At 35.5% G+C, this 17,162-nt stretch overlaps 1 non-coding gene across 1 annotated transcript; it reads left to right on the top strand.

The window, feature by feature from the left end:
* Nucleotides 1-16,468: 16,468 nt before the first annotated feature.
* On the top strand, nucleotides 16,469-16,603 carry LOC124509027 (small nucleolar RNA SNORA17). The gene has a single exon (XR_006961387.1). It is a non-coding gene; the product is annotated as a small nucleolar RNA SNORA17 (small nucleolar RNA).
* The last annotated feature ends 559 nt before the right edge of the window (nucleotides 16,604-17,162 follow it).

Here is a 17,162-nt window from a genome sequence, read left to right as displayed (position 1 = left end):
GAGAGGGTAGGAAAAGGCAGGAGAAGGGAGGAGCGAGAAAGGACAGGAGCAATGAAAGAAAAGAAAGAGAGAGGAATAGAAGCAAGGACTACCATAAAGGTTTTAAGAGAGGCAGTTAACATACATACCAGGAGAATATTTCCTGTTTCTTCTGTCGCCTACTTACTGCTTAAAATTACGCAGTAATTTTTCCTGCTCTCTCAACATCACAGCATTTTGGCATATAAAACTCTTGGGAGCTGTCCATCTTTCTAGCACCTCACAAATGTCATGAACTACCTTGCTCCTTCATGAATGCTCAGCTTTACCCATACTTTTGTTCTGCACTTAAGGCACCCTGACTTTTTTCATTTAGCTGATTATTTCTTATTATAAAAATTCATTCCATCTATTCCACAACTAGTCAATGATGTCTCACTCTCCTCCAGTCTGGATTAGATATTCCCCTTCTATGCTTTCACATCATACTTGCAAACCTTTCATAATAAATTTTTCATGATAATATAATTTACACTTAAATAGTCTCTCCATCTCCCCTGCTAGGTCTATGAGCTTCTTGAGAGAAGGGACTGTGCTTAGTCATAAATGCTGGCCCATGTGAGTGTTGTGAGTTTGGGGAAAAAGATGAGTGGTTGGATGGATGTGGGCATGCATATGTATATAGATGCATGGATAGTTGATGGTAATGGTTTTGTGATAAAGACTTTGATTTTATACTTTATTCCTATTGAAAACTGTTTCCAGTAGAATAGAAAACAATTGCCACTCTAGAAATTGCCACAAATATATGGCAGGTATAAGGTTACTCACATTAAAACCAGTTGCTAAGATCTTTTCTAGTCTCTATCCAAATGTAATACAATCAAGACTCAGAAATTTCCCTGTAAATCAAGACATAATCTAGGCTTATGGAGCAATACATACAGCCTGAAATGAAAATTCTCACTTCCCTTGGAGAGACCAGCACCACTGGGTGTCCAAAAAGTGCTTGTCAAATTGGAAAACAGAAATGGATATTTATTATTTTTATTATTTTTTTAATTTTATTTATTTATTTCTGGGAGAGAGAGAGCACAAGCAAGGGAGGGGCAGAGAGGGAGACACAGAATCTGAAGCAGGCTCCAGGCTCTGAGCTGTCAGCACAGAACCCAACGCGGGGCTCGAATCCACAAACCATGAGATCATGACCTGAGCCGAAGTTGGTTGCTTAACCGACTGAGCCACCCAGTGGAAATCTCCACCCAGAAATGGAATTTGAAAAAAAAGGAAAGAGGGAGAGATTTTCTAATGTTGTGCCATAAATGTATACACTGTTAGGATAAAAAGAATAGCCAATAATTTTAGCAGGCTATTGACATAATATCTCCACTTACCTGGCCAAAAAAAAATTTTTTTAACCCAGAAAGTAATATTTTCACTGTTACTGGATCTTTCAAAAAAATGTTTCCCTCTTTGATGCTATATGGGTAGTGCTTCTCACAGCTGCTCCTGCTCTAACAATAATCTAACAACACCTTTTGGGGACCACTTAATGGTTCCATGACCTGAGTCCCCAAGCCATTCATCATGGGAGTTTTACTTAGTTCTCATGGCATGGCATTAAGAGAAGGAAAGAGTATTAGAAGTTTGGTTAAATAAGTAAATGGAAAGCAAAGGAAACTACGTATAATAAACTATGACAGCAAAATATCTTTAAGGAAAGTTAGCATCTTCTAAAATTTTAATGTCTATTTATAAACTAATTATCATTTAGATCAAATACCAGTGAAAAAGGAATAGTTACTAACAAACTCATTAAGAATTATTTAGGATATTTTTGAAAGCATATCCATGGACTATCCTTGGAAACACTGTACTTGCTTTTTACCTCATTTATACAATTAACATCCCCATTTTAGAGATACTAATATTATATACCAGAAAAAGACTAAACATGTTGGCAAAGGTCACTATGCTAGAGTCAGATCTATATTCAAAAACCGTTATTTTTTTATTTCAAAGTACATGGATTTAATCCTACACTCTACTGCATCCTTTTATATGATTGCTATAACATAAAAATAAGAACTTACAGATTTGTCTTTTAAATTTTCTGAGTGTTTTTACACATATTATCTCATTTATTTTTTCAAACAAAATGGTGAGATGGAAATGCAATATTCCTCCCTATAAGATGAAGAAACAGGTTGTCAGTTATATCCAGTTAATAGCAGAAAATAGTTAGAATTCATGTTCCTTGGGATTCAGTGCAGTGATCTTTTTATTCATTAACTGAATTCAGATGTACTGAATGTCTCTAACTGCTTAGAAAAGCAATGTCTGTTTTTAAGACACAAAGAAGAAAAAATATCACACATTCTCATATCTTGTAACACTATTATAAGAGCTCCATTTCAACATATTGTTCTAATAAACTTGATTGTTATTAAATTGTTAATAATTATTCTCATTATATAAAATTTTTTAAACTAAATTCTACATAATATCTGACCTGGAGAGTTTAAAATGAGCAAAAACTTAGTGTGTGAATTTTAAGATACTTTTTTAGATCAAAACTGAATTTTCACCTAAATATCTAGCAGAGGGAAAGGTAAACCTAATCCAACTATGACTGAAAAACAATATGCCAAAACAAAGTGGACAACTAAAATCTTAATTCATAATAGAAAATAATATGTCCTCATTTATCTTTCTCAGGTATTTAATTTTATTGAGGGAAAATTCACACAACACAAGATCATTTGAAGGGTAGAATCCAATGGCACAATTCTTTGCAACCACAACTTCTATCTAGTTCCAAAATATTTCCATCACCACAAGGAAAACTCCATATCCATCGAGCAGTCACTGGCCATTCCTCTCTTCCAGCTCCTGACAAACACTAATCTGCTTTCTGTCTCCATGCACTTACCTATTCTGAATATTTCATATAAATAAAATCAAAACAATATGTGACCTTTAATGTCTGGCTTCTTTCATTTAGAATTTTCAAGTTTATATATATTGAAGTGTATATCAGTACATTTCTTTTTATGATTGAGTAATATCCCTTTGTGTGGATAAACCACATTTGTTTCTCCATTCATCAGATGATAAACATTTGCATTGTTTCCACCTTTGGCTATTGTGAAAAGTTCTACTAAAAATATACATGCACAAGATTTTTTTTTACCTGTTTTCAAATATGTTGTATAAATACCTAGGAGTAGAATTAATGGGTTATATGGTGTAGAATTAATGGATTATATGGTAATTCCCTGTTTAACTTTTTAAGGAAATGCAATACTGTTTTCCACAGTGGGTGTCACTTTTTATATTCATACTAATGATGCACAAAAGTTCTAATTTCTCCACATCCTAGCCAACACTCATTTTGTTTTTTTGTTTTTTTTTCTTGCTAATAGACAACTTAATGGTCAAAAGGCGGTATTTCATTGTGGTTTTGACTTATAATTCCCTAATGACTAACAATGTGGAGTATCTTTTCATGTGTTTGTTGGCCATTTGTATATCTTCATTGGAGAAATGTCTATTCGGGTCTTTTGCCCATTTTTATTGAGTTGGTTTTTATTTTTACTGTTGAGTTATAAGAGTTCCTTAAATATTGTGAATAGAAGACCCTTATCAGATATATGACTTGCAAATATTTTCTCCAATTCTAACATACTATCTTTTCACTTTCTTGATATTGTACTTTGATACACAATTATTTATTTATTTTTTCTTGATGTCATACCTCCTTAGGCTGTTCTTGGCTGTAATACTTACCTAGACTTTCTATGTATTTAATGAACTTGACAGTTTTAAGGAGCACTGGTCATAAATGTTGTAGGATACCCTTCTATTGGAATGTATTTGATTTTTTTTTTCATGATTAGACCAGAGTCATGGGTTTGGGGGAGGAACACCACAAATAAAGTGCCATTTTAATCACCTCCTATCAAGGTTATATTCATTTCTCGTGGCCTTGATTATCAGGCTGAAATAGTGTTTGTCAGTTTTCTTCATTGTAAAGTTACTTTTCCCTGCTTTCCATACTGTACACTTTGGAAAGAAATCATCATGCTGAACCCGTATTTAAGAAATGAGGGGTTATGTTCCTCCAGGTTTAGGTTTAGGTTAGAGTGTCTATATAATTTACTTGCAATTCTTCTGTATGGAAAATTTCTACCCTACTCATTAATTTATTCAATCATTTATATCAATATGGGCTCATGGATATTTATTTTATAACTTGGATTAAGATACTTATTTGGATTAAATATTATTTTATTTTGTTTTACAAATTTTTTCAGTTTAGCCCAGTGGGAGCTCTTTCATTTGGTTCCTGATATACCCTGATATCCTCCATCAAAATGGGTGAGTGTGTATATATTTGAACATTTCCTTATTTTCTGGCATTACAGAATGTTCCAGGCTTATCTTGTGTATTTCTGCCCTATTTCTATAATCAGCCACTTCTCGAAGGATGTCTGTTCCTTTTACTGGAGATGATATTAGAAACAAACATCTGGGCACTACGCATGCTCATTGTTGCCAGGGCATCATTCCTTTTAGGTTCTTATTGATGACACAGTATGCATAAAACCACATATCGAAAATTATACTATCATATAGAATAGTATCACTGCACTGAAATCTCCTGTACCTCACCTATTCATCCACCCCACTGAACCCCTGAACCCTTGATAACCACACATCTTTTCACTGCCTCCATAGTTTTGCATTTTCCATAATGTCATATAGATGGAATAAGTATGCAGCCTTCTCAGATTTGCTGCTTTCACTTAGCAATATACACTTCAGTTTCCTGAATATACATTCATGACATGATACCTTATTTTATTTATTGCTAAATAATCCATTGTATGATATACCACAGTTTTTTTAATCCATTCACCTATTGAAGGACATCTTGGTTTTCTATAGTTTTTGGTAATTATGAATAAAGTTCCTATATACATGCAGTTTTTATGGGAACATAAGTTTTTAACCAATCTGGTAAATACCTAGGAATACTATCGCTTTATCTTATGGTAATATTATCATCAGCTTTGTAAGAAACTACCAAAATGTATGTCCCATTTCCTATTTCCACCAGCAGTGAATGGGAGTTTTGAAAAAAATTTTTCAGTTTTATTGAGGTATAAAAGAAAGACAAATACTACATGGTATCACCAATATGTGAAATAAAAGAAAAAAGCATAGAAACAGAGAGTACAAAGTGGTTGCAAGGGACTGGGGAAGGGAGGGGAGGAGGAAATAGGGAGATGTTGGTAAAAGTACAAACTTTCAGCTCTAAGATGAATAAGGTATGAAGATCTAATGTAAAACAAGGTTGCTATAGTTGATAACAGTGTATTGTATAATTGAAAGTTGCTAAAGGAGTAGAACTTAAGTTTTCTCACAAAAAAATTAAATAAATATGTAAAGTGATGGATGTGTTAATTAATGTTTTTATAATGAGGATAATGTTTTTACAATGTATATGTATGTCAAATCACCACGATGCACACTTTAAACTTCTCACAGTTTTGTTAAAGAGAGTTCCTCTTGCTCTGCATCCTTGCTACCATTTAATGTTGTCAGTTTTTTAAGCCAATTTAATAGGTGTACAGTTGTATCTCATTTGTTGTCAAAAGTTGAAATTCCTCAATGACAAATGATGTTGTGTCTTTTCATGTGTATGTGTGTGTGGGGGTGTGTTTGTTTCTCTGTTTGTTTTGCCATCTGTATATCTTTTATGGTGGGGTTTGGTCTGTTTAGAATTTTTGCCCATTTTGTAATCGACCTGTTTATTTCTTAGGGTTGAGCTTTAAGAATTCCTTGTATATTTTGGATATATTTCTTTATCAAATATGTGTTTTCCAACTATTTTCTCCCAATCTTTGGTTTGTCTTTCAATTCTCTTACCATGGTCTTTCACAGAAGTTTTTAAATTTTAGAAAGTTCCACTTATCAATTTTTTCTTCCATGTATCATGTTTTTTTGGAATTGTGTCAAAAAACTCCTCTCCAAATCCAAGATCACTGAGATTTTGTCCTCTTTAACTTCTGGATGTTTTGGAGTTTTGCAATTTATATTTAATTGTATGATCCATTTTTAGTTATTTTATTGAAAGACAAAAGGCCTATGTTTTCATTCCTTTTCTGCATATGAATGTCATATTATCCCAAAACCATTGAAAATACTATCATCTCTCCACTGAATTGCCTTTGCTCCTTTGTCAAAGACCAGTTGACCGTTTTCATGGGTCTATTTATAGACTGTCTCCTCTCCTCCATTGCCAGACATGTCAATTTTTACACTAATGCCACATTATCTTGGTTACTGTAACTTTATAGCAGTCCTTGAATTCAAGTAGTAGCTGTCTCCTACTTTGCTCTTTTTCCGTATTGTGTTGGGTATCCAGATTTTTTTCTTTCCATATAAAGTTTAGAATCAATTTGTCAAAGTTCACAAAACAGCTTGCTGAGGTTTGGGTTGGGATTGCATTAACTCTCTAGATCAAGTTAGGAATAATCCACATCTTAACAATATTCTCCACTATTCAGATATTCTTTGATATCTTTTTTTTTTACTTTTTTTAAACATTTATTCATTTTTGAGAGACAGAGACAGAGCATGAGTTGGGGAGGGGCAGAGAGAGCTTGAGACATAGAATCCAATGCAGGCTGCAGGCTCTGAGCTGCCAGCATAGAGCCCCACATGGGGCTTGAACTCACAGACCATGAGATCATGACCTGAGATGAAGTTGGATGCTTAACTGACTGAGCCACCCAGACACCCTGGGTCTCTGGTATCTTAACAGAGTTTTATAACTTTCTGCATATATATCACATATATATTTCATAGGATTTTACCTAAATGTTTCATTTTTCATGGTAATATAAATGGTATTGTTTAATTTTAGATTCCAATTGTGTAGGGCCATATATAGGAAAACAATTTACTTTGGAATATGAATTTTGTTTTTATGACATTGCTATAATTGCTTATTAGTTCCAGGAGGATTTCTTCTCATTTGTTTGGTATTTTCTACGTAGAAAATTATGTTATCTGTGAACAAACGCAGTGTTATTTCTTTGTTCTGAGTCTACATACCCAATATTTTTCTAGTCTTATTGCACTAGTGAGGGCTTCCAGTATAATGTTGAATAGGAGAAATGAAATATTGTTGCAGTATTAGGGGGTAAACAACCAGATTCTCCCTCTCAAGTGAGATGTTAGCTATTTTAGTTGTTGGTTTTCATAATTGTTTTTTCACCAAATTGAGAAAATTCTACTCTATTGTTAGTTTGCTGAAAGTTTTCACCATGAATGGGTGTTGGATTTTATCAAACACAAAATGCACCAAATATTTTAATGTATCACCTCATATGATCATGCGATTTTTGTTCTTTAGCCTGTTATAATTTAAATGCTTTTCAAATGTTCAAGACTTGTGTAACTAGAATAACTCCCCATCGGTCTTGGGTATAATCTTTTTAAATATTGTTGATTTAGATTTGCTAATATTTTGTTAGGGATTTTGCATGTATGTTCATGAAAGATATTGGTCTCCAGTTTTTCTTTCTCATAATGTCAACATCTGATTTGGGTATAAGAATAATACTAGAAGGGGCACTTGGATGGCTCAGTCAGTTAAGTCTCAGACTCTTCACCTCATCTCAGGTCATGATCTCACCGTTCGTGAGTTCGAGCCCCGCATTGGGCTATGCACTGTCAGTGCCAAGCCTGCTTCGAATTCTCTCTCCCTCTCTCTCTGTCCCTCTCCCACTCATCCTCTCTCTCTCACTCTCTCAAAATAAATAAATAAACTTTTTTCTTAAAACAAAGAATAATGCTAGAAAGCATTCCCTTTGCTTTTTATTTTTGGAAGAAATTGTAGAGAATTAGTATCATTTATTCCATAAATGTTTGGCAAATTCACCAGTGAAATGAATTGGGCAAGTTGCATTTTTTGAAGGTTATTAATTATTGATTCATTTTTTTATTACAGATAAGCCTATCATATTATCTATTTCTCTATTAGGTAAGTTTTGGTAGTTTGTGTCTTTCAAGGAATTAATTGATGCATTTCATCTAAGGTATCAAATTTGTGGGCTTAAGGTTGTTAAAAAATATCTCCTTATTATTCTTTTAGTATTCGTGGAATCATTAGTAATGACCCTTCTTTTATTTCTAATATTGGTATTTGTGTCTTCTCTCTCTTTCTTTTGTTTGCCAGGCTGGAAGTTTATTACTTTCATTGATTTGCTCAAAAAACTACCTTTTTAATGTTGTTGGTTTTTTCTATTTTGTTTTAAATTTTATTGATTTCTGCTCAAATATTTATGTCTTTTTTTCACTCGCTTTAGGCTTAACTTGTTCTTTCTCTTTTTTTTCAGTTTCCTAACATGTAAGCTTAAAGTACTGAGTTTAGATCTTTTATCTTTTCTAATATATGAATTTAATGGTATAAATTTCCCTCTAAGTACTTTTTTCATTGTGTTCCACACATTTTGATAAATTGTAGTTTAAAAAAAATTTTTTTAACATTTATTTATTTTTGAGAGAGAGAGCGACACAGCATGAACGGGGGAGGGTCAGAGAGAGAGGGAGACACAGAATCCGAAGCAGGCTCCAGGCTCTGAGCTGTCAGCACAGAGCCTAACACGGGGCTCGAACTCACAGACCACGAGATGATGACCTGAGTGGAAGTTGGGCACTTAACCAACTGAGACACCCAGGCGCCCCGATAAATTGTAGTTTAATTTCCATGTGGTTAAAAACATTTTTAGGGGCTCCTGGGTGGCTCACTCGGTTAAGTATCCAACTTCGGCTCAGGTCATTATCTCACCGTTCGTGAGTTTGAGCCCTGCCTCGGGCTCTGTGCTGACAGCTCAGAGCCTGGAGCCTGCTTTGGATTCTGTGTCTCCCTCTCACTCTGTTCCTTCCCTACTTGCATTCTGTTGTCTCTCTCTCAAAAATAAAGATAGATTTTAAAAAATTAAAAAAAAACATTTTTAATATCTTTTAAGACTTCTTCTTTGATCCATGTGCTATTTAGAATTGTATGGCTTAATCTCCAAATGCATTAGAATGTTCCAGCTATCTTTGTTATTGATTTTTAGTTTCATTCCAATGTGATTTGAGAACATACTTTGTCTGATTTCTACTCTTTTTGAGGTGTGTTTTATGACCCAGAAAGTGATCTATCTTGCTGAACATTCCATGTGAACTGGAAAAGAATGTATATTCTGTTATTGTTGGATGAAGTGATCTATAAATATAATTAGATCAAGCTGATTGATGGTTCCTTTGAGAGCAACTATGAGCTTACTGAAGTTCTGCCTTCTGGATGTATCAATTACTGAAAACAGAGACTTGAAGTTTCCAACTATAATAGTGGATTTGTCTATTTCTCATTGGACTTATATCAAGTTTTGCCTCATGTATTTTCATGGTCTGTTTTTAGGTGCATACATACTAAGGAATGTTATGTCTTCTTGAAGAATGAGTGATTTCTCTCTGAGAACTTTTTTTTTCTCCTACACTTTTGGAGGATAATTTTGCCGAACATAGAAATCTAGATTAATTTTTTTAACAAGGTAAATATTTCACTTCACTGTTTCAACCATAACATGGTTATGACAAGAAGTCTGATGGAATTCTTATCCTTGTTCCTCTATAAATAATGTTTACCCTCCTTGGATTCCTTCAAGATTTTCTCTTTTGTTTTCTACAGTTTGAATATAATATGCCTATGTATAGATTTTTTTCTTGTTTCTTTTTTTTTTCATGTTTGTCATTATTTTTGGAAAATTCTCAAGCCATTATTATTTCAAATATTTCTTCTCCTTTTCCTCTTTCTTTTCCTCTGTTATTCCAATTATACATATATCCTTTTATTATTGTACCCCATTCTTGAATAATATATATGATTATTTTTGTCATTTTTTTCCTTCCAAGTATTTGAATTTGGGAAGTTTCTACTGATGTATCTTCAAGCTCAAAGATTCCATCCTTGTTATGTCCAATCTAGTGATGAGCCTATGAAAGGCATCCTTCATTTGTCTTACCATGTTTTTGATTTCCAGCATTTCCTTTTGATTCATATAGCTTCTATCTCTCTGTTTACCTCACCAATCTGTTTTTGCATATAGTCTACTTTTCCAATTAGAATGCTTTATGTATTAATTATAATTATTTTAAATTCCTTATACAATAATTCCAAAATATGTCATATCTGACTCAGCTTCTGATAATTGCTTTCTCCCAAGATTGTAGTTTCTCTTGCTTTTTATTGTGCTTTGAAATAAACCTGATTTTAAACCACTTTTATTTCTTGTGGCATATATATACATACATACATGTGTGTGCATACACACACACACACATATATATACACACATATATATACATATATATGTATATACATATACATATACATATACACACACACACACACACACACACACACATATATAAAATGAGAAGTTGGGAATAAGTTTAGGAATTCCATGGGCTTGCACCAACGGGTTGACAAGGCATGAAGAATTACAAAGCCATAGGATGCTCACACCCAAATTTGGGTAAACAAGATTAGTCAAATAAGGATAGAGAGGGCGGGGCAAAGGCCCCCAAGATAGAGACAAGGGGCAAAAGCCCCAAAACAAATGTATATGAAGTATACAAGGTTAGGTATTCAGGGTGAAAACACCTCCCAATTTAGTACAACAGCAGAAAGTTGCTTTCATAGGAAGGAAGGACCAAATTAGGTAAACAGGTAAATAGGGCTATAGACCATGGTGGGGGGTGAAGCTGCCCAGAGAGGAGCTAATTAGCAAAAGAAAGGTGCCTTGTTAACCCTGAGGCAGCATGGTTTATTTGTCTTATCCCCTAGGCTGGCTAAGATAAACAGACACAGAGCCTCTTGTCTGCAGTTAACATCCATCTGCCCTGAGCCAGGATTTTTATATTGACCTAAACCCCTAACACTGTATATCTTCAAAACCCCCTTTCCCTCACACCCATGAGTTAATGTTCAAAGATTCACTGTCTCTTTGTGCACATCCATCACGCTTGTAAGCCTTCTGATCCTAATAAGTACGGAGCAAGGACCCTTATTCAGGACTCTTGTCTTTTCCTGGACATCTCTCGCATTTTAATCCTGCATCCCACTTTCTTGCTGGACGAGAAAGAACTCTAGACCCAGAGTCTATGACACAATTGAGGCCAGAATTACCCTGAGACCAAAACCAGAAAAAGATACCACACACAAAAAAAAACTATAGGCCAATAGCCCTGATAAACACAGATGCAAAAATCCCCAACAAAATGCAAATGGTATATAGCAATGCATTAAAAAGATAATTCACCATGATCCAGTGGGATTTATTCTGGGCTGCAAGGGTGGTTCAATATTCACACATCAATCAATGTCATAAATGACATCAACAAACAAAAAAGATAAAAATCAAATTGCCTTATCATTAGATGGGGGGGGGGAAGCATTTGATAAAATTCAATGTCCATTCATGATAAAAACTCCCAACCAGATGGGGTTAGGGAAAACATACTTCCACATAATAAAGGCTATATATGAAAAACCATAGCTAACATCATACTCAATGGTGAAAAACAGAGAGCTTTTCCTCTAAGATCAGGAACAAGACAAGGATGTCCACTCTCACCACTTTCATCTGACATAGCACTGAATATGCTATGCCACAATAATCAAACAAGAAAAAGAAATCAGAAGCATCCATATGGGTAAAGAAGAAGTTAAACTGTCACTATATGCAGAAGACATCACACTATACGTAGAAAATCCTAAGGACTCCACCAAAAAAAAAAAAAAAAAAAAAACTACAAGAAGTAATAAATGAATTCAGTAAAGTGGCAGGGTACAAAATTAACAGCCAAAATATGGTAGTGTTTCTGTATACTAATAATGATGTAGCAGGAAGAGAAAAACAGAAATTTTTTAAATAACACCATTTACAGTTGCACCAGAAAAATAAAATACCTAGGAATAAACTTAAGTGAGGTGAAAGACCTCTATCCCCAAAACCATAAAACATTGATGAAAGACACTGAAGATGACACAAACAAATGGAAAAATGGAAAGTTATTCCATGCTCAGGTATTGGAAAAATTAATATTGTTAAAATGTTCATATCACCCAAAGCAATCTACAGATTCAAGGCAATCTCTATCAAAATATCAGCAGCATTATTCACAAAACTAGAATAAGTAATACAATAAACAAATAAATAATAGCCAAAGCAATCCTGAAGAAGACAAGATACCTGGAGGTATCATAATCCCAGATTTCAAGATACATTGCAAAGCTGTAATAACCAAAACAGTATGGTACTGGAGCACCTGGGTGGTTCAGTTAAGAGGCCAACTCTTGATTTAATCACCAAGGTCTCAGGTCATGATCTCACTGTTGGTGGGATCGAGCCCTGTGTTGGGCTCTGTGCTGACAGTGTGGAGCCTGCTTAGGATTCTCTCTCTCCCTCTCTCTCTGCCCCTCCCCACCTTGTGTACACACACTCTCTCTCTCTTTCTCTCTGTCTCTCTCTCTAAAAATAAATAAATAAACCTTAAAAAGCCACAATACAAAAACAGATACATAGATCACCGGAACAGAACAGAAAGCCTAGAACAAACCCACACTTGTATGGCCAATCAGTCTATGACAAAGGAGGCAAAAATATGCAACATCAAGACCACCATGTATGAGATATATTTGGTGTCCTACAACATCTGGTGTATAGGAGCCAAGGCCCTGCTGAGGAGCCGGCTGCAGGTCCTGTGCCACACCACCCAGGTGACCAGACAGTTGCTCATCTACACTGGCAGGTACATGCTCCAAGTGCTTGGTGACACAGAAGAGCAGACTCCTCCCAGGTCACAGTCCCAACAGAGGTTCACATGTGGATAAGGATGCACACTGCAGGGGACGCAGCTGGCTCATGACCCTAACATTCCCTCTCAAAAAATGAATTTTGAAGATGCTTATGTTCCAAACCATGTGCACTTATACACTGTGGGTCATGTGTGCTCGGGAGTGGCACCCAGGGGAAGAAAAAGGAATTGATGGCGTATGAAATGGGGCTATGTATTAGGATGCCCTGAAGGGAGGAGATACCCTGAAGGGGGCTTCTGTGGGGGGAGGAAGAACCAAACGTGTGGTATCTCCGGAGCAACACAAATTATGCATTAAGCCTCACCTCCCGCAATACACCAATCACAAGAGCTACTTTTAATATGGATTAAAGAAAAATGGAGAGTTTCTTCAACAAATGGTGCTGGGAAAACTAGACACCTACATGCAAAAAATAAAACTGGGGATCACTTTATTACACCCTGTACAAAAATAAATTCAGCATGGATTAAAGATCTAAATGTGAGATCTGAAGCCATAAAAATCCTGGAAGGGAACACAGACAATAATTCCTGACACTAGCCATAGCCACGTTTTTCTAGATATGTCTCCACGGGCAAAGAAACAAAAGCAAAAATACACTATTGGGACTATACCAAAATAAAAAGCTTTTGCACCATGTAGGAAACCATCAACAAAACAAAAGACAACTTACTGAATAGGAGAATATATTTGCAAATAATATATCCAGTAAAGGATTAACATAAAAATATATAAAGAACTCATACAACTTAACACCAAAAAACAAACAAACAAATACCCCATTTAAAATATGGGCAGAGGACCTGAATAGACATTACTCCACAGGAGACATAAGATGGACAACAGGACACATGAAAAAAAACTCAACATCATTAATCATCAGGGAAATGCAAATCAAAACCTCAATGAGATATTACCTCATAGCTGTCAGAATAGCTACAATAAAAAGACAAGAAATAACACGTGTTGGCAATGATGAAGAGAAAAAGGAACCCCCAAACACTATTGGTGGGACTGTAAATTGGTACAACCACTAAGGAGGTTCCTCAAAAAATTAAAAATAGAAACACCATATGATTCAATTTTTCCACTACTGGGTATTTACCCAAAGAAATGAAAACACCTTTTCAAAAAGATATATGCACTCCCATGTTTATTTATTTTTTTTTACGTTTTTTTACTTGAGAGACAGAGCACGAGCAGGGGAGGGGCAGAGAGAGAGGGAGACACAGAATTGGAAGCAGGCTCCAGGCTCTGAGCCATCAGCCCAGAGCCCGACGCAGGGCTTGAACTCACAGACTGCGAGATCGTGACCTGAGCTGAAGTCCGACGCTTAACCAACTGAGCCACCCAGGCACCCCTGCACTCCCATGTTTATCACAGCATTATTTACAATAGCCCAGATATGGAGCAACCTAAATGTCCATCAATAGACAAATGGATAAAGATGATGTGGTATATATCTATATCTATATCTGTATCTATCTATCTAATAATGGAATATTACTCAGCCAAAGAAAGAATGAGATCTTGCCATTTGTGATGACTTTGATTTTGTTTGACCTGGAAGGTATTTTGCTAAGTGAAATAAGTCTGAGAAAGATAAACACCATATGACTTCACTTATAACATGAAATCTAAAAAAACAAAACAAGTAAATAAACAGAAAGCAGAATGAACCTATAAATACAGAGAACAAACTGATAGTTGCTGGGAGAAGGCAGGCAAAATGGGGGAAGGGGAATAGGAGATATAGGCTTCCACTTATTGAATGAATGTAATGGGATAAAGGCACAGCTTAGGGAATATAGTCAATGGTATATACTACAATGTTGTATGGTGACAGATGGTAGCTACACTTGTGTGCTTTATATCATAGCATGATATAAAGAGAAAGTGAATCACTATGTTGTACATATGAAACTAATGTAATATTATGTGTCAACTATAGTCAAATAAAAAAATTAACTAATAAAAAATTATTTCCTCTTTCACTCTCTCACAGCACTATATACCTTTTCTTCCACAGAAGTTATGTACAGCTTTCAGGTATTTATTTATTTATTTATTTATTTATTTATTTATTTATTTACATAAGTATTTGTTTGCTCTCTGATTTTCCCTCAAAACTCTAAGTTCTTGTCTGAGAAGGAGACAGAACAATGTCTTATCATGCCTGAGAGATATCAGGGATCTATAGAAGCAACCATATTGGGCCCCTGGTTGTTAGCAGAGGCAAAGAAAATCATTCTTATGGATACTGGGGCTAGAAAGAAAGCAAGGAAGGCAAGAGTGAATACTGGTGTGTTGTATAAACTAAATCGGGTCCACTACTATCACCATTTTACATATTATGCATTTATTTGTTTACCTGAGCTAGATTGGTTGGATACAGTCCAGAAATATACAAAAAAAATTAAGGTAACACAAGAATCCCATTTTAGATAAAAGAATATGAGGCTCAGAGTTTGTAACTTGACTAAGTTCGGATAGTTCACAAGTGACAGTGCCAAGTTTCAGGCTACTTTTGCCTGTCTTTAAAGCCTGGGCTCCCCGGTTTATACTGAATGCTGTCCTCTTTCATGTATTATGCTAATAGGGGTCTCCACTATTTGAAATCACATTCTTTACTCTCGGTATCTTTGGAGAGTCTATCATTCAATCAAATTAGCCATATCCCATAGTACTTTCACCAATCTGTGCTGCCCACGTTGACTTTAATCCTTGAAATTTGTAGTCCTTAATTGTATACCACCGTCTGCTGTTCAGTGTCTTACCACTGTTGACTTACCAATCTAATAGCACCTTCTTTAAGGTAAGGGATCTACACTACATATATTTACATCTAGTACTTCTTATAAGATACAGTCTTAACTCAGTCTCTTCCTTGAGTAGACTGCTAGAAAATGATGGGCTAGAAACTATAGGCACCAAGCAGGTGGGACTCCACCAAACAAAACTTTGTTTTGAAAACAGTAGGTTAGAGAAATCATAACCTTATATGTCCCAGGCTTCTATATCTGGATGGAAAGAAGTTGAAGATAGAAGTAAAATAATCCTTAACAACACAAAAAATGTTATCTCTTAGGGGCTTATGAGGATATCATCAAAATAGTACTGTTAAAAATGTAGGAAGTGGGGGCGCCTGGGTGGCTCAGTTGGCTGAGCATCCAAGATATCCGAGATCCGAGATCCAAGATCTCAGTTCAGGTCTTGACCTCGGGTTGTGATTTCAAGCCCCACTTTTGGCCCCATGCTGGACACGACCCGGCCTGACTCAAGATGCTGCAGGTGCACCTCCTATGCTAGAAAGGCAGAGGGAGGAGGAATAAGGTGGCCTTCCTGCTGAGAGTTTGCCTGCTGGAAACTCAGTGCCTGGATGAGCATCCTGGGGTCTCAGATAAGTTGACACATTGGTGTTAGAATAAGTTCACCCTGAAGTATAAATGTTTTGCAGATTCAGGCCTTTCTGTGCAATATCCTAATAGCCTGTTGATCCTTCATCCACAGGGAAATAAAACTTGAATTGTTCAATCTTCCAAATACATTGCATGAAGAGGCATTGCAGGTGTGGCTGCTTTTGTGTCACATTTGTGTCATTAGGTGACAGAAAGGAAAAGTGGCTTATCCAGGCCCAGTGTTCTGGCTGATGAACATCTGAATGATTAATAGATTGACACTTGAAAAAAAAATGTAGGAAGTGGAACATATCCATAATTACACCGCTTAATTCTTCCCTCCTGATTACCTGCGCACAATTCTTAGCTCATAGATGTCTTGGTCTTATTTATAATTATATTAATCAGGCTGGGTCTTTCAGAATTTTTTTCATTGTAATGGATTAGGAGCCCCATTGCCTAGCAGCTGGAGAAATACAGAAGTACAAGTTAAAAGCCATTGAAATTTTTAATCTAGTTGTCTATCCAAACTATTCAAGACAAAAAAAAAGGTATTTTTCAAATATTGGTGAGAAAACAACTTAGAAAAACAATTCAGTTTAAGTTGCCTTAATATTTACTACTTTTTCTTCAAACAAGCAGTTGATGTAAAAAATAATAAAGTCAAATAAAAGAACAGAATTTAATTGCCCCCCCATTATTTCATACAAGCCCATTTGAATTCAGGTGGTCAACACAAACAAAATTATGAGCAGTCTGATGATCAGAGACCTCAGTGACACTAATCTATTGCTCAGTCTGGGAGAAGATCCAGGCCAACATTCAACAAGTCTACCTACTAC

The sequence above is a fragment of the Lynx rufus genome, unplaced genomic scaffold (genome assembly GCF_022079265.1).
Source record: "Lynx rufus isolate CCGP_SWC_20201006 ecotype Redwood Valley unplaced genomic scaffold, mLynRuf1.p SCAF_13, whole genome shotgun sequence".
In the NCBI taxonomy this organism is placed as follows: Eukaryota; Metazoa; Chordata; class Mammalia; order Carnivora; family Felidae; genus Lynx; species Lynx rufus.
Note: the sequence above shows the minus strand (reverse complement) of the source record. Positions and strands in the feature narration are given on the sequence as shown.